General features: G+C 33.9%; 1 protein-coding gene across 3 annotated transcripts in view; it reads left to right on the top strand.

The window, feature by feature from the left end:
- mgl (low-density lipoprotein receptor-related protein megalin) overlaps positions 1–25036 on the top strand; it is a 266041-nt gene that overhangs the window by 99807 nt on the left and 141198 nt on the right. The window lies entirely within an intron of this gene.

Here is a 25036-nt window from a genome sequence, read left to right as displayed (position 1 = left end):
TAATATCTTAAAATGGTCTAAAATACATATAAAAAGCAAATCAAGCTATTAGCTGTCTACCTCGGACAATTTGCAGTCGTTATAACTGTACCGCGCTGTAAATAACACAAAAACGCAAATTTTACTACTCTCTGCTCAAATATTTTTCGTTAGGATGCGTTCATACACTTATTTGTTACAATTTAAATGCAAAATGGATTAGCGTTGGCTTTCCCCGTACGTTTTTCGACGTAATGTCTATTTTTTTCAATAAACAAGAAATAAAGTTATTTATATTATGTCGTAAGAGGGGCTTAAGAACTAAGTACTTTATGGATTTTAAATACACTTTATAGAATCAACAGGTATCGCAACAATCTAATAAATTAATAATAGATTAACTTGAGAATTGAACCTGACATACGAGCAGTTTCAGCCTGTTTATTAGGGAATTTAGGCAATCTAGATTACTTCAAAATTCACACTTATTTTGTTAAAGGAAAACCTATAATGTATTTAAAATAAAATTGTGATAATGTTTTTGAACAAAAATATAGTATACAATGAATTACCCAAACCCATAGCAAAAAAACACTGATTCTACTTTTCTATTAGTTTTCTTCAATTAAAAACCTCATATTCCGCATGTAGCCACATCTTTACCGGACCGGTTGCTAGACCAGTCGCCAGGTCGTTGAACTTCGCTAAATGTCATGAGAAGATGGGTGAACTACTGGTGAAGATATCTTAGCGAATTGATTTTAATGGTGATGGTCTTTGATTGGTTAATATTACATATTTTGTATGTCTTTATTTCAAGACAGTAGTCAAGTTTTAAAATTGGTTGAAGCCTTCTAAAGAAATAACAATTACCCATAATAATTTAATAATAAATAAATTTAAGCCATTACTGTCCCACTGCTGGGCAAGGGTCTCCTCTTGTAATGAGGAAGGGGTTAGGCCTTGAGTCCACCACGCTGGCCAAGTGCGGGTTGGGCAATTACCCATGATTAAAAAAAAAAGTGACATAACAGTTTGATTGCTTTTGTAGGTTAGACGGACTACCGTCTAACCTACTCAACAATCTCAACAGCTTTACACTAGTAAAGCTGTTGATCAGACCACGAAGTCCCAGGTTTGAATCCTGGTTCAGGCGATGTGCTACTGACCTTTATTTTCTTTCTGTTTATAATATTGGAGTTTAAAGGCGTACATTACATGGAAATTATAGGTATATAACACGGATGATGTTATGTAGGTATGTATGTCTGTCATGTATGTTATAAGTTTTAGGTGATAATTTCAATCCACTTTGCATGCAATTGCTATAAATTTCTACATACTGAATTACTGAATCTAACTCGGTTGCTTATTATCCATTCAGCAGATCTGCTTAAACTGCAGTCCATTAGTTACAGCGGAAAAACGTGAAAGATGGACTAACAGCTATTTATATCAAAGTCTATTGAAGCTCGTAGCACACATAACAACTTGCCAACTAAACACTGAATCACTTTAAAGCATTCAGTATTCTACTACTACGTACAGTCTCTTTCGAAGATATTTGAGACGGTCAGAAAATAAATTACTTGTTTTTATTTTTCTTTCTCGAAAAAATCTAATGTTATAAATTAAATATTATCAAACCATATTCTTTAAGGGACAGACAACTGTATTCTACCCATTTTTGAGTTCTAAAGCAGTAACACATTGCTAAATTCTTGCTGACGACTAGGCATCAGCCAGCAATAAATGTTGATGAAAACGCGTCGTCGCCAAAACTACTACGACATACCGAAGCTGTTGACTTGCTTTCCCTACATTGCTGAATTGACACCTAGTTGGCGGCAATACAAGAGGCGATAGATTGATCCGTTTCCAAGTGCATACGTGTGCTCCAACCATAATCGTTTCTCACATAAACGTGCTCTCGTAAATCGTAGTAAAGTTTACTAAAAGCTGTAATTTGGCGAGCGAAGCCGGAACTCCGGACTAAACTTCGCGCGTTATCAAATGATATAAATTTTACTGCGAAAATTATGTTCTGCTTTTTTATGAAGTGGCGCTTAGGGTGTTTATTTATTTTTAAGGCTTTTTCTGGTGTTTTTTTCAACTTGTGATTGTCCCACTGCTGGGCAAGGGTCTCCTACCGAACGAATAATTGTTTCGCCTGTAAGTCCACTACATTGCTTACTTATGCGAAGAAAATGGCTATTTCTGTATATTTTTTACTAGATGTGTCTAAATGTTTATAAAAACAATTATTGTAGTAGTTACAAAATGATCATTCGTATCAACTCAAACAACGTTTCGTACTTGATTGCTAGTTTCATCTCAAATAACTGTGTCTCAAATCATACCTGACCCGGGAACGTAACCAATATCGCGAGACAAACCATACACACTCAAACTGAAATATATACCTTGATCGATTTCTAAAAGCCCAACATAGACATCGAATCCAAGATCTCGCATCTTTAACATTAAACTATAAAGATCTTCGATCTAAAATAATCTAGATTTTAGCTCTACTTTAGGCCCATCTATAACTACATCTAACACTATATTGAACCCACAGCCTCTCGAACCTCTCCTAATTTGCCGAACTATTGGTTACAATGCTCTTGCAATTAGTTCTCGGGCCTTAGATCTGCTATTGACAGCTCGCACTTGGCACAAGGACTTATCTGACTCTAAGGTCCTTTGAGGGCTTTTGAACTTTCGAGTTTAGACCCCGTTTGGGTTAAAGGATACAATATAGAATGTATAATAACTAAAATAAATGAATAAACAGGTTTATATATATATTTCCAAAAAAAAGAAAATTTGTTCGTCGATACGATTCCCAGGAGGGGTAAAGTGCTATTAACGCCTGCCATTTGTCATTTATAAGATTTCTAAATTAAATATATCTGAGTTTTTCTCAAAAGTAGCCTTGAGATTCTCAACGCGGTCGGTTCATGGAAATAATTCGGCTTCCTTATTACAAAGAACTAATATTTTTAATAGCGAAACTAAGGATTTTTCGGTCTGATATTATGATTGGAATAACAACGAATCTAATTATGTACAACCTGAAATATCAATTAATGACAAACGATTTTTTATCAGTCGATCAAACGACACAGCCTAAAAACATACCCCAGCTACACAAGCCACAGTGTAAACATATAACAATTGTCAAAATAAAGCTACACTTACCCATATCGGCTGGCTAGCGCAGCTGCTAACATTCTAAGTGCTATGTAAGTGCAGTGTTGTGGACAATTTTGTTAGTATTGCTTTAGTATTGTTTGTTCGCAGTTGAGGGTTAAACTACCCAGTTGCATGAACTAAGTTTGAGACTGTATTTGTGAATATGTTCTTGTGTATAATTAGCCTTATTTAAAACATTCAAGTCCTAATATTGTATAAATCGTCGTCTACATGGCGCAGTGGTTTAGGTCGCTACACCGCTACCATTGCCTCGGAAGGTCGTGGGTTCGATTTCCACACGGGCGATTCACGATCCACAAAATCATTGTTTCGGGTCTGGTTGTATTTCGTGTCCGTTGTTTGTATGTTTGTAAAAGTCCCCGCGACACAAGAGCAGTTCTTAATGCGGGAGTTTTCTTTGTAAATAAAATAAAACAATCCTGTCCTATAGTACATAACGAATGTACGACAAATGTAAAAAATTATAAGATAAGCTTCAAACCTATCGATATAAACTAAAAACATCAACACAATTAAACCTCTGTATTACGATTTACTTAGTGATAACCAACTCCAAATTGCATTCGAAAGTTCCATAATTACTTTCAATATACTTGCAATCATGTCAGCTAATCACAAAGAAGGCGATCCCATTAAAATCTGGTATTAACTGGTATGTTTCACTGAAGGACTGTGCCTGACATTTCCATTATAATTTGTCTCATCGGTGGGGGGCTTAGCTTTGCCCCCTTCTGCTCCCTTCTTGCCCCTTTTTGCCCCTTTTGCCCCTTTATGCATTATCCCAAGTTGATCGCGAGCCTTTGTAAAGTTTTCTCGAGTGATTGATCCGTTGACTTGTGGGATTAATTGTTGATTGTGTTTTGTTTATTTCTTTTTTAAGATTTTATGGCTTTGATATAAAGGTATCTTATTAATCTGTTATTGCCTGAAGTTGTCTAGAATCTACTATATAACTGTCATATGCCCGGTTTCTGAGGCACATTTAGTGGTAGTTTATCTATTCAAACTGTCATGTTTATATGAGCTTAAACGCTATTGAATAGATAAACTACGGCTAACTATACCTCAGAAACGGGGCTTTAGTAATATATGTCACTAGTTATGTTTTGTCTTTTTCACTCATAAACAGTTTTAAAATTGATTGAAAGTGTCAAAATACTGTATAACAAATAAGAGCTCACATGACGTTTAATATAAAGATAGCTTTACAGTTGGGAATTTTTTATATATCTGTTTTAAAAGCACTGTATAGTGTATAAATTTGTCTGCAAGTTTGTATGCAAATATATCGATAACTAAAGATCCTGACGCTGATTTTACGCGACAAAGGGTACTAAAACAAATAACTATTATATTAAAAACAATACCTAACTTGCAAGTATTAATACAATGACACCTAAGTTTAACAAAAACATCAAATGACAAAGTATGTTTTGACAGAAACCTCATAAATATTTGGCCAGCAGTTTATGTACAAATGCAGTACACACACAATGGTTTGATAAGGTTAGTCCTTGGTGGACCTTGAGAATACCTTGTAAAACATTGAACTTGTAAGGATGAGTGACTTCTAAACATTGTGTGTAGAATTTAAATGTGATTGAAGAATTTAATTTTAAAAGGATGTGTTTTAGGAAAATACCTTTTTGAGTTTTTTAAAAAATAATTTCGGAATTGTGAATTGGTATTGTGTCGAAACAAAAATGTCTTGTTTTGTTATCTAGTTAAGTGTAACTTAGTTGATCTAATGCAATTTAAGTTAACATATTGGTTTATTACGTACCTACGAAGTCAGTAGGTTAATATAATTTCATCGAAGTATTTTTGTTTATTTGACCGATATTTTCTCTAAAACTACGGGTCTGATTTCAACATGTTGTTTTGTGTTTAATATACAGATATTAAAGGTGGGCTGTAATCTAGGTATAACATGGTAAAATCTACAAACGCATGTCAAAACGAACGTCATTGATTGAATTAGATTTCAATTCTTTCGTCTTGGTTTTAAAAAACCTTACCTACTTGAGGAGGAAAGTATTGCTTACTATTTGGATTTAACTAAGACATGTAGTCATATCCTTTTAATGCATGAGTAAGTGTGAGTCAACAGTTGCAGTGGAAAATAAACCAGTTGGATAGCACATAAATATTTATTTAGTCGCGCACAAAATAAATAAGATTTGTCATGTATTTAGGTAGGTAGGCTATTTTTATGTATGTTAGTTAGGGTTCGTAGAGGTTTATTGTACCTACCTGTAACTAGTACAATTTATATTACCATGAATTATTTATCTACAATTAATAAAGAAGTAATGTTATCGTTATGACATGTTCACCGGATGCACCCTGAGAGATGGGCTAATATAGCCACGAAGTGGGTGCCACAAGATGGTCGGCGGCAACGGGGAAGGCCCAAACGGAGATGGCCGGATGACATAGACGCGTTCCTGGAAGATTGGCCGGAAGCAGCAAGCGACCGAGGGGACTGGAAGTCTAGGGGAGAGGCCTTTGCTCAGCAGTGGGACACAGAAATAGGCTAGATAAAAAAAAAAATGTTATCGATATAATTATCGTATATTCAATACCTCCAATAAATATAGCTATTATTGAGAATGTTCCAAAAGATCGAAATCTTTTCAACAATTGTCAGAGCCGGCAATCGAACGCGTTTAAAAACCAGAATGTTCCTATAGAAATTGAAAAATCTTATCGAAATGCCTTACCTGGAAATCGAACGGAGTTATCTGTATGTATGTATCTGTCACATAGACCGTTCAGACTATAGAAGAAGAAAATATATATTCATGTAATGCGATAAGTTGCTTAATATTCGTAATTAATTAGAGTCTGTTACTTAATTTAATTGAATATCTTTACCATACATCATAAGAATATTCTCTCAAATTATCATCAACACAATAAGCTATTCAGACTCGAGATAATTACTCGTAAAAACTGCAATAGACTACGTCATATATATGAATAGGGTTGTCAGACAAAAATATACGTAACTATTTGTTACAATTCAATTTATTCATACCTAAAATGCAAAATGCAAAGATAGGTATGATTTTCACGTGATTTGAATATTTGGGTAGTTCACTAATAAAAGTTTCGGGTGTGGACATACTTCGTATAAGTTTTAAAGACTACCGGATAAATAGAGAATTGGATTTTAAGGATTTTACAGCAAATTAAAAAAGCCCTATAATTTAGTTAAATGAATAGTGAAAAGGAACATTTTATTGTCAACCAGACCACAGATAACCCCTTTTGTAACACATTTTATCAGCAACTGGGTCCGAAATCTTCCGCCTTGACTGGCGTCGTGGCAGCCCTACACGTGCATATAACAAAGTCAGCTGAGCGCTGGACTTCCCAGACAAGTCGTGAATGTGCTGAATATATAATGTACACTTGAAGGTCTCTTAGTCATCAGGTTTTTGTGCATACAGTGATGCGGCGATATTTACAGAATTAGCTTCCGTGGTCCTACTGTAGAGACACTAGGCACACGTTCGATTTTAAGTAAAGGTCTGTTAATACATTGTTATTATTGTATTGTAGAGTAGGATATTGAGCACAATTACCTGACTCGGGATTTGAACCCGTGACTTTGTGATCCACGATTTCATCAAAGGTAACTACCAAAGTTAAAATGTTTACTTTAATTTGTTGTTATAAACGCTCCACTTTCACCGCTAGTCTACTGGACCAATTTTGATGAAAATTTATACTAATGGAAATAATGTAAATAATATATCTATTATGACCAATAACTTACCCATTTTGAATTAAAACGCATCTTTGATCAAAATACCTAGGTAAAAGTGATTTCTATTAAAATAGGCAAATATGAATAAGTCTGAGAAACGATGGTCAGGATACAGTTTAATTGATCAAGGAAGAGTCTCGTGTGTCAGGTGGATGACCGCTGTTATCAGTTGTTATCAAAGGTCACTTGCATCTTATCAGACTGATTAAATAACTTCGTTTTACGATTGTTTACTTACTTAGGATATTAAGACAACATTTAAATAGTGGCGTTCATATCATACCAAGCTATTTAATTTAGCTAATTTATTATCGAAAATCAATACTGATTAAAAAAGCCTATGTCCGACTTCAGGCCTCCTTAAAGAAAACTAGTAAAAAGAGAACTAGAACAGACCGTATTTAGTCGGGAATGCGTAATTAATAGACTGATAGGTTTTCGTAGTTTTATGAATTTAGTGTGTTTGCAAAGTAATAATAATTGGGTAGGTAATCAAAAATACATTGTTTTTATCCTTAAATATTTAGGTAGAAATATACAATAATAACTATCGTAGTTATTATTGTATATTTCTACCTAAATATTTAGCTAGCTAGCTAGCTATAGCTCACGAAAAAACAATACAAAATAGAACTGAAAAACTTCGATCAAAAGCCGGATTATTTACGTAAGTTGTGGTCAATTTATTAACATCTCCACAAACTTATATTTGCGGTCAAGAAAATTATATTTCTAGTAGTTTTGTGTGAAAATCATCTATGTTGTTGTGAAAAAACATGTTGGTAAAACCTGGTGTTTGTCATTATACCGGTACCAGTCGGTGCCATGCGCGCGCGCACGGGCGGCACTGACACATATAGTGTTGTCCCACTCGCACACATGACGTACACAACCTTGGCCAACGGAATGTTCAACCTTTTTATGTCTATAAAGTTTGTTGTTAATCAATGTTCTAAGAATTTTATTCTATCAATTAGTTTATAAAACATTTTTGTATTTAATAAACATTAGAGTGGAAACTTAAACTAATTCGCGGATCTGTAGATCGTATCGATATTTATATGGGAATCGAACCCACAACACCCAGTTACATATTAGTTGCACAAAATATTGACAGATGTACAATTCTGTTTGTTGTTGGACCTCTCTGCCTACTGTAATAAAAGTAAGTAAAAGATAATTGTCAATATTTCTTAGTAAATTTTTAATGTCACCTTAACACACCTTTGAAAAACTCAAATATACTCATGAAAAAATAACATTTGTTTACTTATAAAAACGTATATTTATTTACAAACTATCGTGTCATCACAAATCAAATAACATTGTTAACACACCTTATTGAATACGATTAAAGTCTAAAGTCATATGATCGATTTTCAGATCAGCAAATATAATTTTCATACACTACCATTTGTAGACCACACCCGCCACGAAGAAAGTAAAAGAAATGATCTGTATACTAGTATATACATATATTATATATTATACTATACTATTTATAAGTGAGGCGCCCATAGCCAGTTGCGCTCACCGGTCGGTAAACGATCTGTGGGTTAACCAAACCTTGGCGCGGTCATTCCATAGATGGGTGACCGCATAGTGGTATTTGAACTGGGCGTCTCCATGCTTCGGAGGGCACGTAAAAAGTCGGTCCCGGCTGTTGTCAATTAAGATCAGTTGTTAAGCCACGTCGAAATCCTTCGGGCGGCTTGAACAACTTTGACACTAGGTTGACCACTAACCATACGACAAGAAGAAGTATACTATAAACATTAGGTATCTACTTAATTCCGTATAATCGTCTAGTGTGCAATAATGATGACTAATTTGTCAAAGATGACTTCACTATCGATGACCTACAGTTTGTTCTTGGATCTACGTTTATAAATAAATGTCTTGGAAACTACGGTTTTATTTTTCTATTTTTTTTTAATTTAAAAATGAATATATTGTATTGGGTTACATACTACACTTATGATATCATAAACATAAACTTATCCTATCCATTTGCATTTTAAACTTTACCATTATGACACTAGCGATTATGAAAAATTATACAGCGCCCCTAACGTATTCGTTAACAATTATTTATTTCGACATTCACAATATGTTTAACGATATTATTAAGTGTTGGGAAAGCGATACAGTTCACTGACGTTACACAATCAAAACGTCTTTTTACATTGAAACTTATAAAAATTCAAATAATTTAAAATGCCAATTAAATTAATCAAAACTTTTCCTCATTTCAGGTACTTTACCAAGTTTACACGGGGAGAGTCAGAGGTAAAAATTGTGAAACTCCCTCCCGTCTACGGCAATCTGCATGAATAATAAAACACAGTGAATTATTTAGCAAGTTTTGTCTTGGCGAATTAGCGAAAAGTGCCTTTTATAATACATCTACATAAATTAACTATATATATATACCTACTTTTCATTGAGATTTATCCTGAGGGATTAACGACCTGAAATCGGAGCTACTCTCGACAACAAGTGCGACATACTCTTACATATATACGAAGTGATATGAGACGAGTTATGTATTAGTTGTTTATACAATTATTTGGATATTTCCATTTCCTTTCAAGGGAAAATCGTTATTTCTTTATAGACCGATCTTTCCATTATTCGGTATGGAAACATTTTGAAGTTTCTGACAGATTCATGCATTAGATATGAGAGATAGAAATTATTTCAAAAATAAATTACTGGTTAGTTACTAATTATTTCAATACTTAATGAGAGAGAGCTCTTGAGTCCACCACGTTGGCTTATTGCGGGTTGCTTCAAGAACTCTCAGGCGTGCAAGTTTGCATCACGATGTTTTCCTTCACCGTTGGAACACGCGACAATTAGTTCTAATACACACATAACTTCGTTAAGTCTCGGGTTCGAACTCTCGATCACTTGTGCGGGAGGCGCTACTTAAACCAATCGGCTATCACGGCTCGTATACTTAGGCAAAAGAAATCGCGTAAAATTCGCTTTAATTTTGTACCTACTTACTCTACACTTTAAAACCTTCCCTACGAATACGACCTACCGTTTCACATCTAGGTGTACCGTGACGATGTTGACCTATGACGTCATTAGTTTTATGTTCCTTGAGATGTAGGAAGGAGGAAGAGAACATCTTAGCTCGTATGTTTTACCTAGGTACAGACCTAATGACTAGGTATGCCTTGAATTTTAATATAATTGAGGAAATTAAATGAAGATGTGTGATTAAAACTGGATAGTTTAGTGTTGTTGGTAGTGATATTGTTGATAATTACAAGGTTCCGGGTTTGATTCCTTCGTAGGAAATATAAACAAAATTCTCTATAGCCTACATACTACTTAAAATCAAGCCTTAGTCCTTTGGGTGTAGGTAGAGGCCAAGAAATCATACGTATTCAATGACAAAAGACACCTACACCTTATTTGTAAGACAAAAAAAAATTTGGTATATCAAATATTATGTATCTCTTCGTTATGTGTAGTATGTATATGTGGATTTTCTTTTTGGCATTAAGATGCGTGATGCTTATAAATTATCAAACCTTGAAAAAATATATTTTATAATCGAAGTTCTATTTTTTACATATTTTTCACGACCACGTTTTTAAATGATTAATCTATCTATCATATTATTTTATTTCTATAATTACATACAATAGTTTAGTAAACAATTTAGTCAGAAGATTCAAATGACAGTGTGAACTGAGTGACCTTTTGTTACAATGTTGATGTTATTTAATATTGTGAAATAAAGGATTCGCAGACCTTGGGCGAGTGATAGTATTGAAACTATAATAATAATAAGCATAGTTATTTGTTAGTCCCATTCCGCACTTGGCCAGCGTGGTGGACTCAAGGCCTTACCCCTCCCTCATTACGGGAGGAGAGCCTGAATTGGGACATTAATGGGTTAAATCTACTATTTTATTTTGTTAGTGTATTAACTTACTATATTTAAATCTTATTTCAAAGAAGTTTGTACTTAGTACGCTATGCACGTGAAATGTTGGTTAGAGACTGTATTCCTTCAAAAACTGCTAAGGAATATTTTGATATTATGCAATATTTGGTCACGTTTTTTCTTCATATAGTAAGTGATGATTTATTTTGATACAAAATAAATACATGGGAAGAAGACGTGATATTATGTATGTATGTACATAGCCTCAGAGCCTTAGTTGTTCGTTATTACCGGAAAAGTGGCCCAGCAGTGGGACAGTTATGAGTTAAATTATTTTTTATTTGGATACACACAAAACTTCCAATTATCGGAGGTATAGAATTGCTATTGTGTACGGTTTACTTTATTACTACATACAAATATTATAATATCACTACATACAATCAGTAAAAAATGTATTTTTTTCGCATATTTGTCTTTGCAGTCTTTGAACTTTTAATAATAACATCGCTTGAGGACATTTAGCAAATTATTTTCACAAACTATTAGCGGTAATAGTGCTAATCAATTTTAAACGAAATTTTAACTCGATAAAAGGCTATGTAAATATTTTGACATGAGTACTTACGTTGGTAATGAAAAATAGGTTTTCACGTATATTATAGACGATTTGCGACACATATTAGATCTATCAGAAATGTCTTAACTATTAGAAGGAAAGATGTAAAGAGGTTATTTTTCATGTCATTGCTATGAATTTGCAGAACTCTACAAATGAATCCTTTAAACATTTAGACATAATTTTCGTTCATTTAAAAAAATAGAAAAAAAAAACATCTTGATTTCTATTTCTATTTTCGGAAATTACAAAATTTCTATCAACATTTTTAAGTAATCTAAATTGGAAATCACTCCCAAAATATTTGCTCAACTTCACACCTAACGAAATTAAATCCCTCTACCAAAACATTTAAAAGGTAACAGCCAAACAAGTTGTTTACCCGTCACCTTATACAAATCACGTGTAATTCCCATTGGTTTCAAACGTTAACAAATACACTCTCGTATCGTTCCTCCACTCGCCAGTAATTCGCAAATATCCGCAGCATAGCGGTAAAATTCCGCACAATTCCGCAAAATTCCGCACAGATCCGCGTCGTAGTGCGCGGTTCCGCTGCGGATCCGCGCCTCGCTTGGTTACAGGTAAATATTTGATTTGTCCCGTCCCCGACGCGACGAGCAACTCAAACATTCGGTGAGTGGTCCAAGCGATAAACAAATGACGAGAAAATAGTACACAGTACTCAAGTGCTTTTTTTCGGAAAAAACAATTTAGCGGATTTGTCTGTCGGTGTGTTTGGTGTTACGTGTTAGAATAAAATTGTACCTGTTTTTTAATTCTTTGCTTTTCGAATTTTGTGTAATTTAAATTCAATAGAAGTAACGTGATAGTTAATTATTATTTTTCTTCAGTTACAATACACAATGATTTTTATTTATATAAAGATACAATCATATTCATGAACCATAATTTATTTGGTATTTTTTTCACTCAAAAGGACAAGTAAAAGCTTGTAGCCCAGGTGTGTATGTGACCATTTTTTCATAATGTCCCTATTAAGATGTCTAGTGAACCTATAAACATCGTATTTTTATATTATAGGCTTACATCAAAACTAGTTGAAGGATTTAAAAACACTTAATCACTATTTAATAGCTAAAAAGCTATATAATTTATAAAATATCTAGTTTGACAAGATTGTTAAGACCCATGTAAAACTCAAAGAAAATAAATGAATATTAAGAGCGGAAACAAAAAAAGTGGATTAAATAAATAAATATAAATTAACGCTTTATGACGACAACTCTTGTACTAAATATAAATCTTTTGATGCGTAGGTTTTATAAAATACTAATATATTGATGCTAATTATTGCCCGCTACTCCGACTGCGTAGCTTTTAAATAAACCAGTAACTGCGGTGCAACATATCACTTCGATTCGAGCAGTTCTGTAAAAAATACAGTTTTCCATTATTAATGTTAGTTTAGTTACACTTATTTGTACAAAGAGAAATCCTACAAGAGCTATCTAGATATAATAATATTACCTATCTAGAGCTATTAAGTATTGATAAAATCTTACCATTACTTCAAACAAAATCTTCTTTTAAACACATCAACAAGTCTCTCACTTGCACCACATCACCAAATCGCTTGCCCACTTCCTTCTATAACTTGTGTTGTACAAAACGCACTAATTACCGCCTAATGTTGAGGGCGGCTGGCCCTTTGAGTCCAGTACACGTGTCCCACATTTAATACATATACTACTGAATGCTTCATTTAAAAACGTAATTTGGTTGAACATTTTAAATGCAAGGTCGTTGAACCTGTGCTTCTAGGGGTCTATTTTTAGGGTTTCGTATTCAAAGGGTAAAACGGAACCCTATTCCTCAGCCTTCTCTATCTGTCTGTCTGTCTGTCTGTCTGTTACCAGGCTGTATGTCATGAACCGTGATAGTTAGACAGTTGAAATATTAAATGATTATGTATTTCTGTCACCATTATAAATGGGCTTCCACAAATCAAAGGTATTTTATTTTGCTAATTTTATAAATCATATCACAGAACCCTTCGAGTGTAAGTCCAACTCGCACTTATCCGGTTTTATCAAAAGAAAACCTAATGTATTTTTCCACAGTGCAATTTGGTAAAATTTTCATCGAACTATAAATGCACAGGAATATAAAGTGCATGAAAATTTCGATACTTGAATCATTTACTTGTTTTGAAGCAAGAATATTGTCGATCATTATTCTTCTTGGACGCCTCAATATTAGATTATTGGTCAGGATTGTCCCAATATTGGCCGCAATTATTGGTTCGGTGAATTTTTAATCGCGTTTAAGACCCGTCGCTTCATAATATTATGTGTACAAGTCGCAAGAGTTTAAAATCGTTAAATTTTTCAAACATTTCCAATGCTAATACTTTTGTAGAAAACCAGAAAAACCTCGCTGAATATTCCTTTCCATGTTGTTTTCTAAAGGGTACAGTTTTTTATTTATTTTCAAGTGGAAACAAAACACAGTTGTATGTATCCCTCTTTTGTAACACTGGTAGTTTTACAAGTAAAAACTAAAAACTATTCGTAACGGAAAATTCGTTCACGAGTTTTTTAAAGGCTTTATTTTTGTATTTTTAAGGTTTTTGTGCACTATTTCTGTTTTTTTTTATACACTTGCAATAAGTATTTTACCTATTTACTTTTGAATAACCCCAAGTTATCTACTATTATGAAAAACTTCTCGTTATTTGAACGACAAATTTTCTGCTTATGACAATTTCCCTGAAATGGAAATTGTTTTAAGGTACCTATGCGACTATTTTTTTTAAGAACTTAGAAATATTACGTACGTAAGTACGGTTTCATGTAGGTTTCTCAAATACTCATCATAATAGCGATTATTATCTCCAAAGGCTTTAAAATTTTAGAACCATACGATACATAAAATATTGTTCCTTTTAAAAAATGCTCAATTTTATGTATGTATGACGTATTTTTTCCTCAACTTTCAAGTAAATATTCTCCACCATTTTTTATTCCCACAAACACCTTGTCAAGCTTGAACTTCAAAAGCGTTATCACATTCCAGTTGAGCGTGTACAGAACATAGTATAAAAGATACTCACGCTGTGACGTCACGTGCTCCTAGAACGTGATTGATTTAATATCCGCTAAGAGATGAGGATGGAGCTGTTAGCTGTTGTACTGGTGACAGTTGCGTGTTCGATTACCGGGTGGTATGTTTTGTGTTTTTTTTAATCGAGTTATATAAGTGAACAGAATGATACAGTAGCAAAATTATCCGACTAATATTATAAATGCAAAAGTTTATAAGGATGTTTGTATGTGGATGGATGTTTGTTACTCTTTCACGCAAATACTACTAAATCGATTACGATGAAATTTGATATGTAGGTTGCTGAAGACCCAGAATAACACATAGGCTTTTTATCCCGGAGTTCTCGATGGATCGGGATTTACACGGGAAGGGTTTCCACGCAGACGAAGTCGCGGGCGGCCTCTAGTATAATATATAATTATATAGAATAACTTCTAAAATGTTTAATATATTTCTCGTATAAGACTCATCAAAAGCAAGGCATTAGGATTTTGTTAGTAATTCTAATAAGATTTATATGATTCCATAGTCTGAAAAAGAACGAAATCCTAGTGACCATTTTAGGATAAAAAACTGCAAGTTAAGCGATAAAAATGCACATATTCATTAAAATAGTAATTTATACAATCTGTTGACGTCAAACTATTTTGAAATTGCGTCAATGATCATACAAAAAGTTTACGAGATGATAACTAATAAAATCATCTTTTTTGTATTGATTGATAACGGGTTTTAGTCCTAGTTTGATAAATATGGTAAAGTAAATACTGCCTGTTTAATAGGGAGAGGGCTTTGGGTCAGCAGTGGGACATAATTAAAGAACTACCTGTCTTACTTCACGTGGAAAGATTACCCGGGGTAAAGCCTCAAAGATCAATTCACTTTATAAATTACCTCTGAGCGATTTTTTTCTTCTAAATATCTTTATTAGTATTTGTGTGACTGACAAACTAGACCCAGACATTTATCCAAACTTTCTTCGCGATTATAATATTAGTAGGAAGGTTTCTGCCCGCAGCTTTGCTTGTTTAAATATGAAATCAGTGCAATACACATCTTTATATTATTCTTGAAAACGTTTGCACAATCTTAATTTCGAAGTGTCATCTTCAAAATTATTGTATGCATAAGGATATGACTTTAAACCGGGCGGAGAGCGGGGCTAACCTCGAAGCAGATATTCTATTATTACTTATTTAAAAGAGTCTTTACAATGTGAAAATGCCGGATTATTAAGTAATTGAATCCTTTAAAAATCTTATCTTAAAACAGTTAATCAAACTTACACAACAGTCGGTTCCTGTACTACAAATACCGCTTCTGTTTCGCCACGCTTTCGCTTTGTTGCGCCTACGCTATGCCTCCGGGCTGACAAATGTTTAAAAAAATTTTTATTCTTGAAAACTGGTTTCCATGTGGCCCAATAGACTTAGATTCAAATTCAAGTCAGTTTCGTTGTGCTGTAATATGATAAAGTTCGCTTAGGCTTTGACCGAGAGAAAAAATTGGACAAAAGTTTTTTTTTGTTAGAATAAGGCATTTTCCACCAACAATTATATACTGTTATACCGTCATCCATTACTAAACCTACTTAGAACTAAAATATGGTGTCCTAGCGAGTGGAGAGGCTGACGCGAGACGATACGTGACCCTATTCCGTTGATAACACGTGATTACGTACACGAGCCGGCAAATGAAAAAGCTGCCATCTCGAATGATTTATCTTCGCGTTAATTTCCATGCCAAGGTTGAGGTGTAAGCAGGTATGGGAAGGAAATTCTGTAAGGTTATGGTGACTATAGAATATATGAATAGCTATTTGAATTGAGTGTCTTCGTAGTACGGTAGGCCCTCCAGAAGTCGGTAGTTGTTGATATAACAGTTTTTAAGTGACTTTGAAAGGATTCCATTCGAACTTAACTTCTGCGACTTCGGCTTCGACTTCGGCTGTCGAACAAAATAAGGGTCTCAGCACACATATGGGATCGGAAAGGGATCGTCATCGTATCGCCTCGAGCCGTTCAGAATGGTTTGTATCAAACTCCCTACTGCAACGCACACTAATCGGAATAATAACGTAATCGCCTCGCCTCGGAACAGGCTCCGAACTTGAATTCCCGCGCTTACGGCTCATCGTCCCCGCGCTTACGATTCTCCGTCCCCGCGCTTACGTCTCTCCGTACCCGAGCTCACATCTCTTCGTCCACCCTTTCCCCTTTCCCCTCCCGCGACTTGCCTGCTTAAGACGCCGCCAAGTGCTATGGCTATGATAGCCAACTCACGTATTGTAAACCAAGACATAACCGTGCGCTACACTTAACATTTGAATCAAACTGATTTGGTGCCAACCAGGTCAGCCAGGGGGCGGCGAGGCGTAAGCGCGGTGTCGCCTAGCCGTAGCCGAGTTGACGTACAGGCGCTGCTGATACGCTTTCGTTACGTGCATACGGTAGGTTGACGCCTGGTTGACAGCGAGGCGAAAGGCGTTACGGTTACGATCCCTTTCCGATCCCATATGTGTGCTGAGACCTTAAGGGTGTAAAAAGAAAGTATGCGGAACTATCCATTCCAAGTGGGGATTTTAAACCATATAGAAAATTGTTTGATTGCCTAATTATTTTCGGTTTGTATGTTAGAATGTAAACGCGGTCTCTTTGGAGGCCTCAAACAGTTTAGTTACTTTTCTGACATCCCATGCTTTAGACAATGTTGTAACTGTTGGTGTATGTACTGTAGGTAACTGAATGACGGAGAATATTGCGAAAAAGTAAGTAAGTATCATCGATAAATTTATAAATCGTTTTCTTAGAATTATTTTGTGAATGACTGTTTTTCTCATTCAGAAGGTTTTTACCGCGTACAGTTTTTAAATAAGTACTTTTTGTTTCCTTCCTTGTGTTTTGGCTGAGCATGATTATGCGGAAAAAAAGACAATATGCAAATTGTAAAGGTCAGGGTTTCTTATGACAAATACTTAAATAGTATTCAAAATACGACCTGTGAGGTCTTAGATTCAAATAGTAGCCCACACCAAGTCGTATTTTTCCGAAAAATCTAAGTTTTTTAAGGAACAGTTAGTATAGTATCTATATGATAAGATCTAAGCATACTGGCTCTAACATCAGACTTAAAAAAAATTGATTTAATCAATTTTTTTGTAATTTAACTCGCTTTACTAACTTTGCTTGCTTAACTTTAACTAACAGTTGTAAACTCCCCTTAAAAAGCTTCAATCATGAAACTCATTATTCTTTCTCCAGAACAAAAAACCTTAACCTATACTATTAATTTTTTATCTAAACCAAAAAACCTTACACTCATCAAACATTCTTCTACAGTTGTATACCAACACAATTCTAGCCATCGTCACATAAATATCCAGAAAGTTCTCGTAATGACGAGTCGAAGAGTGGTGGACATGATGGCGGCCCCTCCGGATGTCCAATCAATTCAATTGCCCCATCATCGGACCCTGGACTTCCGCCATCGTTCCACCGGGTCAATGACAACTGGCACCCAGTTAGGTCCACCTTTGGGATCTTTTAAATACAAATAACATTACAGCATTTGGTATATTTTTGATGATTTTGTCTTCTAAGAAAATTTAAGAAGTAGGAACAATTTGTAGGTTGTATTTTCCGAAGATATGGGTTAAAGTAGAGATTACATTGTCATTATGCTTTCTTTATCTCATAACATTCATAAATCACCAAATCTTTGCATCATCATAAAGTTGACTGGAGAAAATAAAAACGGTCATTCAAGTGGTCCAAAAATAAATCTCTAGAAATAATGCCATTTACACATTAATGATCAAGTCAATCCGCTAAAAAATGTCTGTTATGTATGAACCTAATACAAAATTATTTAAAACCTGGACAAAATGATCATTTAATAATTTTAAGACAACTCTCTATTTCATTGATTTTCTAAATTACTTTAAAGAAAATCTAGTCTCAATACTTGAGAAAATAATGATGTTCTCAAAAAAATATCTTAAACGAATCAGAGGTGCTTCAATCAAATGATAAAAGAAGTACTAAGAGCCTCTTATTATAACAATTACAGTTTATTTAGAAAAGGCCGCTTTTCTCCTTTGATTTAAACTTATAAAATTGATGAATAATGTGCTATGGACCAAATTACGAACGAACTCTTAAATATTGCAGAATAGAAAAAGGAGTAATTAAAATTATGTATTGTATCCATTTCGGGTAGAAATTTAGGATTGATTTTTTTTAAAAGCGAAGTGTTGGAACTCGAACCAACTACCTTTCCGTTGTAGGACTAAGGACTACTTGCCCTTAGGTATTACTACCATTCATCTTTATTTTGCAAGCATTTTAGTGTTTTGAATTAAATAAGCATATCACTCCTACTATTTTAAACCATATAAACCATTTATTTTTTTGTTACCCATAAAGAAACATCACAAATACAGAACTTAATAACTAGCCAGTACATTTATGTGCAACAAAGGGCTACAGCTCAGTATTCGCTGTGCTAGGTACAGCACTGATTTTCAGCTGCCCCTAACAAAACCTTTAATATTGCACGCGAGAATTTTTTTTATATTTATTACTGCCAAAAATACATGTAAAATAATATCTACCAAGCATCTTTTTGTTCGAAACATATCTCTGATATTCAAAATGTATCAAAGAACCTTTACACGTATAAATACTTTTCAATACATAAGATCATTATCTAAAAATCTTTTTTGTATGAGCCGGTACACAATACAAAAATACTTATATTCCGGAATACTGAGGGATATGAAAGGATGAGAATATTCTTCAAACGCGTTGAAGACCTTCCGCCTATTCAAGTTATTTCAAACGATATTATAATGTATGCTTGTAATATAGGGCTAGTATACATTAGCGAATGTATGTAAGATTGCGTACTTGCCGACGAACATTCACACACACAACTCTAACACAGGCGATTTTCGCTGCATTTATACTTTTTAGCTGCTTGTTTTATGGTATTTGAGCCGAGTGTATCTGTGTTTCGAATGAAATCGCAGAACATGTCATGTCTCTCTCTTTTTTCAACGAATATCGCACTTGCAAGGCATATCAATTACCCTATGGTGCTAATTTGACTATAGCCTGTGAACAAGGACTAAATATTGAGAATGTATGTACTTCTAGTGCTCCATTGTATATAAGGAAATATCCTCGGCTTTACGCTTTCAAATCTAGTGGTACCTACGAAAGGTAAACGAATAACAACTTCGTTTTGAACTGAAAAATATGTACACAGAATCTCAGTGTAACATTGTGGTGTTCTAATAGAAACATCTTATTCGCCAATGTGTATTCGCCAAGGATCCCGTACATGTAAACGTATGTTGACGTGTAAAGAATATTACTTTATTTAAATGGCCCGTCAGCGTGATAACATATTTCCGAGAGAGCTTTTTTGTTTGTTTGTATTTTTGTATAACCATTTCAGGAGTCATCATGATTATTAGGAATACACTTATTTACTTTTGCACCGGCACTTTAGACTACTATTGAAAACTCATATTATGGGTCCATCCTAGAAATAAACCGGTTTTGTCATCCCGAACAATTATTTTCCTAGATGGTTCAGATGCTAAAATATTATTGATTAAACTGTCTAAAATCAAGTATTCAAAATTACTTATGAAGATCGCTTGTAACAACAAATGTCCATGGCTAGCTATCAAGAAAAAAATTGATAAATCCGTACCCATATCTCATAACACTACTAAGTTATTACATAAAATGTTCTTTAATATCTAGCTACAAAATATTAGCTAGATTATAACTCGCCTGTCTTTAAACAATGCAATAATCAACTCAAACTAGCGTCGGTTGAAACAAGAGAGCGATAATTGTGCCAGTTATCAAGCAACTTGCAGACAGCTTCGAATTTATATCTATACATCGCTCGGTGTATATTGTCTGAAATACGGAGTGCGGAGTTTAACCAGCGATGGATGTGTTGCATGGGGTTTTGTGTGACTTTTTCTTGGCGTATAATGAAGAGTATTGTTTACAGATTATGTTCTGGATGCTTGAAATTTATGCATTGACTTTAAGTTGAGAAATTATTTTTGTAATTGGTGCATGATATCGTCATCCTCGGTAACATTATAATGTTGATTTAAAAATGCAAGTGTATAATAAATAAATGTAGATAGATGTTTATAAAAAAAATCGAATCATGCTATTTTCATCTGTACGATTATTATAATTTCATAAATACCTGCCAAACGAGGCTGATTATATGTAAATAACATTTTAACATGATTACAAAACCACTATTCTAAATTGCACGCTAAATAATTTAGGTTATTGCAATTTACCAACAAAGTTCTGAACCGTCATGCTCGGGAACGGGAAATCCTTAATTAAATATTAAACTGGTGATTCGAACGCGAATTAATTAACTTTGTGAATCATTCACATCGTATCGGCTGCAACTAATTCTGAACAGTTCCCAAATAGTTGTGAATTGAACTAAATTGAGCATTTGATTGAATTATCAAATCTGCTCGCTGTTGCCTGCTGTTCAACTTTGTCAATGGGACGTTCGTTCAATATGTAACTACAGAATCAATCCGGAAATTTTTAATTCTTCTTCTCTCATAACGCCATGTTTCCATTCTATCTATTGTATTTATTTAGCTAATTGTATTTATGTTTTAACCATATTTAAAAGTCGTCATGCTTGGTAACTAGTCAAAAAATCATGCACGTTTCGTGACAAAAGAAGACATATAACCTATGTATTATACCACAGACTTATTCTTCGATTATCTTACACAATTTAACAGCAACCAAGCTATCTTTATAGATAAAATATAATACATTTTCTTCACTATCCTAAGCATGTATAGTTAGGAGGAAAACCTCACTCATATATTACATGAGTATAATGTATATTCGTAACATATTAACGCCATCATCAATCATCTCGGTGCTCGAAGAACTGTTTATATTTATGTTATATGTGCTATAATTATTGTATTATGTGGCTGTTATATTATGTATGGGAAATGCAACTTAGATACATAAAAGCAGACTGGGTTAAGATAAAATATGTATTTTATGACCAATAATTTGTACTTATATGTATAAGTACTTTCCGCTTTATATTTTAGTATTTTTCTTTTGTTAATGTAATTATAGTTAACTTTAGGTGAAACGTAGAAAAACTTCATATAAAAGAATTTAGACAAATTATACTTTATATACTCATAACATACGATACAAATGAAGAGTTTATTGTTTGTTTGTTAGTTTGTTTATTAAAATGCACTTAAGAACTACTATTCGATCTATAGGCATACCGATGGGATTTGAAAGAAACGTTCATGAAAACTACTACAAATTTAACATCATGCATACGGGAGCAAGACGATAAACCTATCTTAAATAGCCTGCCACAGTTAGTGCAAAATAAATATTATTTAAAATATTTCGGAAGGAACGAAATGTAACTATAGCAACCTCTAATATAATTCGCCCCACATTTTTGCTGCATTTTATCCTCTCAAAATTGTCCCTAGCTACAGGAAAAAGCCTCCGGAAACCCTATTTAGTTTTCACAAAATTGTTGCTGCCGTTACCCGTTACCCGTAGCCGTCTGCGTCGAAAACTACCAAAACATTAGTCCAACTTGTAGCGCAACAAAAGTACCGTCAACACAAAAACTCGGCAAGGTCGTCTCGAAAAACGACAATTAAACGTGCCATTAACTTTTTGTGCAGACCTTACGTTGCCATTTTTTGCTGGCACAAACTCGAGTGATTAGCTAGTTTGAATGAGGTAATTGATAATTTTGTGACCTTTAAATAAGGAAAAGTGTGTTTTAAATATACGTATTTTGAGGTGTGGAAATAAAAGGACTACAATATCTATATAAGGAAGTTAATAGAGGCTAGCGATAAGCCGACATATTATAAGCAAACATTTAGATTACAGTTGACAATGATTCGGGAAAATAAAGACAGCTCCGGAGGGGAATTACTGCCTTAAAAAAGAGAAAATTAAACTGTTATTCATAATATTTATATTTATGTTATGCTTTGTCACTTTTATAAGCGTACAAACAACACATAGTACAATCAAACCTGACACAATTACATAAATATCACACAAATATTCCATGTGGGAATCGAACTCATAATCCCTGCGACAGCAAAGGCAACGTTTCAAAAGTAAACTGAACAAGGCTCTCCAAGGTCCTTACGAAAACTCCAAAACACTTTCACTACGGCTTACTAAACAGTACATTCTAACCTAAATATCAGACTACCGTCATAACGTACACAAATAGTTTTAAATTGCAAATGCAATTATACTGACTGACCGAGTCTCTCCATGCAAGTTTTAATTACCCACCCTTGCATAATTTCACTACGATTGCTTTCCACCTTTGTGATGGAATATTAAATCGAATAGGTAAGGCTTTAATTGTGGAATACATATTAATACAATTTTGAAGTGATTGTCAAATAATTGTGTTGGCTGTCTGTATACTCTGTATAGTCTATACTTATAATAAATCTGTAGAGAGGTCAATTCTGTACATTGAATATATTTAAAAAAAAACCAATGGGGGATGTTTAGTAACGGATACTGATACCGAATCTGCAATTTATAATTTTCTTTTCTGTCTGTCTGTCTGTCTGTCCTTCGTCTGTATGTGTCGCTATCACGTAAAAACTACCGGATAGAACGCACTGAAATTTGCTATATGCATAGAATAAGTAGTGGAGCAGTCTCTAGGATAATTTTTATCGCATAATTTTTCATAGATTTTTAGAAAATTGAAAAAAATACGTAGAAATCTTTCGAACCTGCTTTTCCCTAGAGATACCATAGATGGCGTTGCGAATCCATTTCACAACATTCGCAATATAGTTCGAGGCGCCTGCCGTAACGATACCTGTTGTTCGCACCAACCAATAGATGGCGTTATAGTCCGCAACAAAGCATGTTTTTCCTAATTAATTTATTTTGATTACTTTATTGTAAAAAAAATACCTTTGAAACAGGCTATACATTTATAAGATTTTCAAACATAAATGTTGTATGATTTATTACACATAAAATGTTGACTGGTTTACGTGGGTCCGGTGCGGTCGGGATATCCTAGGTGGCAAACTGAATAATTTCGTTTGTTGTCGTTGTTCGCCGCTACTAACAGATGGCGTTGTAGTTCGTAACACATAACCAAATTAATTGGTTGCATTAAGGAAATAAATTGGATAGCTATGCAACAGACTATAGGTAAGTTTTAAAAAATAAACAACGGATGATATATAAAAAATAATTACGGGTTACGCGGTTCCGGACGTATCATCGCAAGTACCTATACATTATTAAGCATAAAATGTGTTTAGGCATCATTAGTTCAGAAAAATACCTCAGATATAAAATTCAAGGGCGTACAAAACTCATACCGGAAGGTCGACCAACAATGTTTCAATTTAAATACGAATCATTTAAAACTGAGTACGAACTCAGTGACCATACATGGTTTGAACACAAAAGATATACCTACTCTTTGAGTATGGTAATACAGTGATGTTGTGAAATATGCGTCAAATTTATACTTTCACGGATAATTTTCCTGTATCAGCGCCTTCTACACTCCAGCAGAGTCCGGCAGTCTTGCCCCCACCCCAATTCCAAATTTCCATATTGCATAGTACTCATCATCGCTCTAATTTCCCCTCTAAATTTCCTATTGAATTTTTAAGAAGAGCCAAGGTCAGGCAAGCGGTCCTAAAAATGCCTAGCCAAATCTATGGCAACCCTAATCAATGTAGGATAATATGTATTTTGGAATTAAAATCTAAGTAGTTCTATGTTTTGCTTTTTATTTTCAGGAGAACGACCCAGTAACCCAAGTGTTATCACGTTCCAAATAATTCCATTTTAAATACTTAATTCTAAAACTAGGTCAATGGCCTTACATAAAAAAAAATTGTAACGTTATTCACAAAAAAACATACTTAGTACAAAAAGGATATCTTTTTGTACTAAGTATTTAGGATATTTATAATATTTAAAAAAAATCGCATCGCCTTTTTGGAATAAACGTATAATTTTATCTGACATATTAATAGCGTTCGTGGTCGAAGTAGTTACATATCAAGGATGAACTTTTGTTTTGTCATGAGAGAGTAAGTTCAAATCCTAACGAGTGACATTTCATTTTTGTACAATTAATTTATTTTTTTAAATTTTGTGTTAATTTTTTTAGGTGATTTAATTCAATATTATAATTTTTTTGACATATTTTTTTATTTAAATAACATTTTTATCACAATATTGAGTGAGCGAATATTTTTGTTGTCATAAATTCCGCAGTCTTTTGAAAGTATAAGTAGGTACCTACTTGGTTATTCAATATTTTAAATCTTAATGAATAAGTAGTGGAGCAACTTATAGGAAACTTTTTATCTCATAAAAATTCTTAGTTT

The sequence above is a fragment of the Anticarsia gemmatalis genome, chromosome 14 (genome assembly GCF_050436995.1).
Source record: "Anticarsia gemmatalis isolate Benzon Research Colony breed Stoneville strain chromosome 14, ilAntGemm2 primary, whole genome shotgun sequence".
In the NCBI taxonomy this organism is placed as follows: domain Eukaryota; kingdom Metazoa; phylum Arthropoda; class Insecta; order Lepidoptera; family Erebidae; genus Anticarsia; species Anticarsia gemmatalis.
This window is presented reverse-complemented; position numbering and strand designations above follow the sequence as displayed.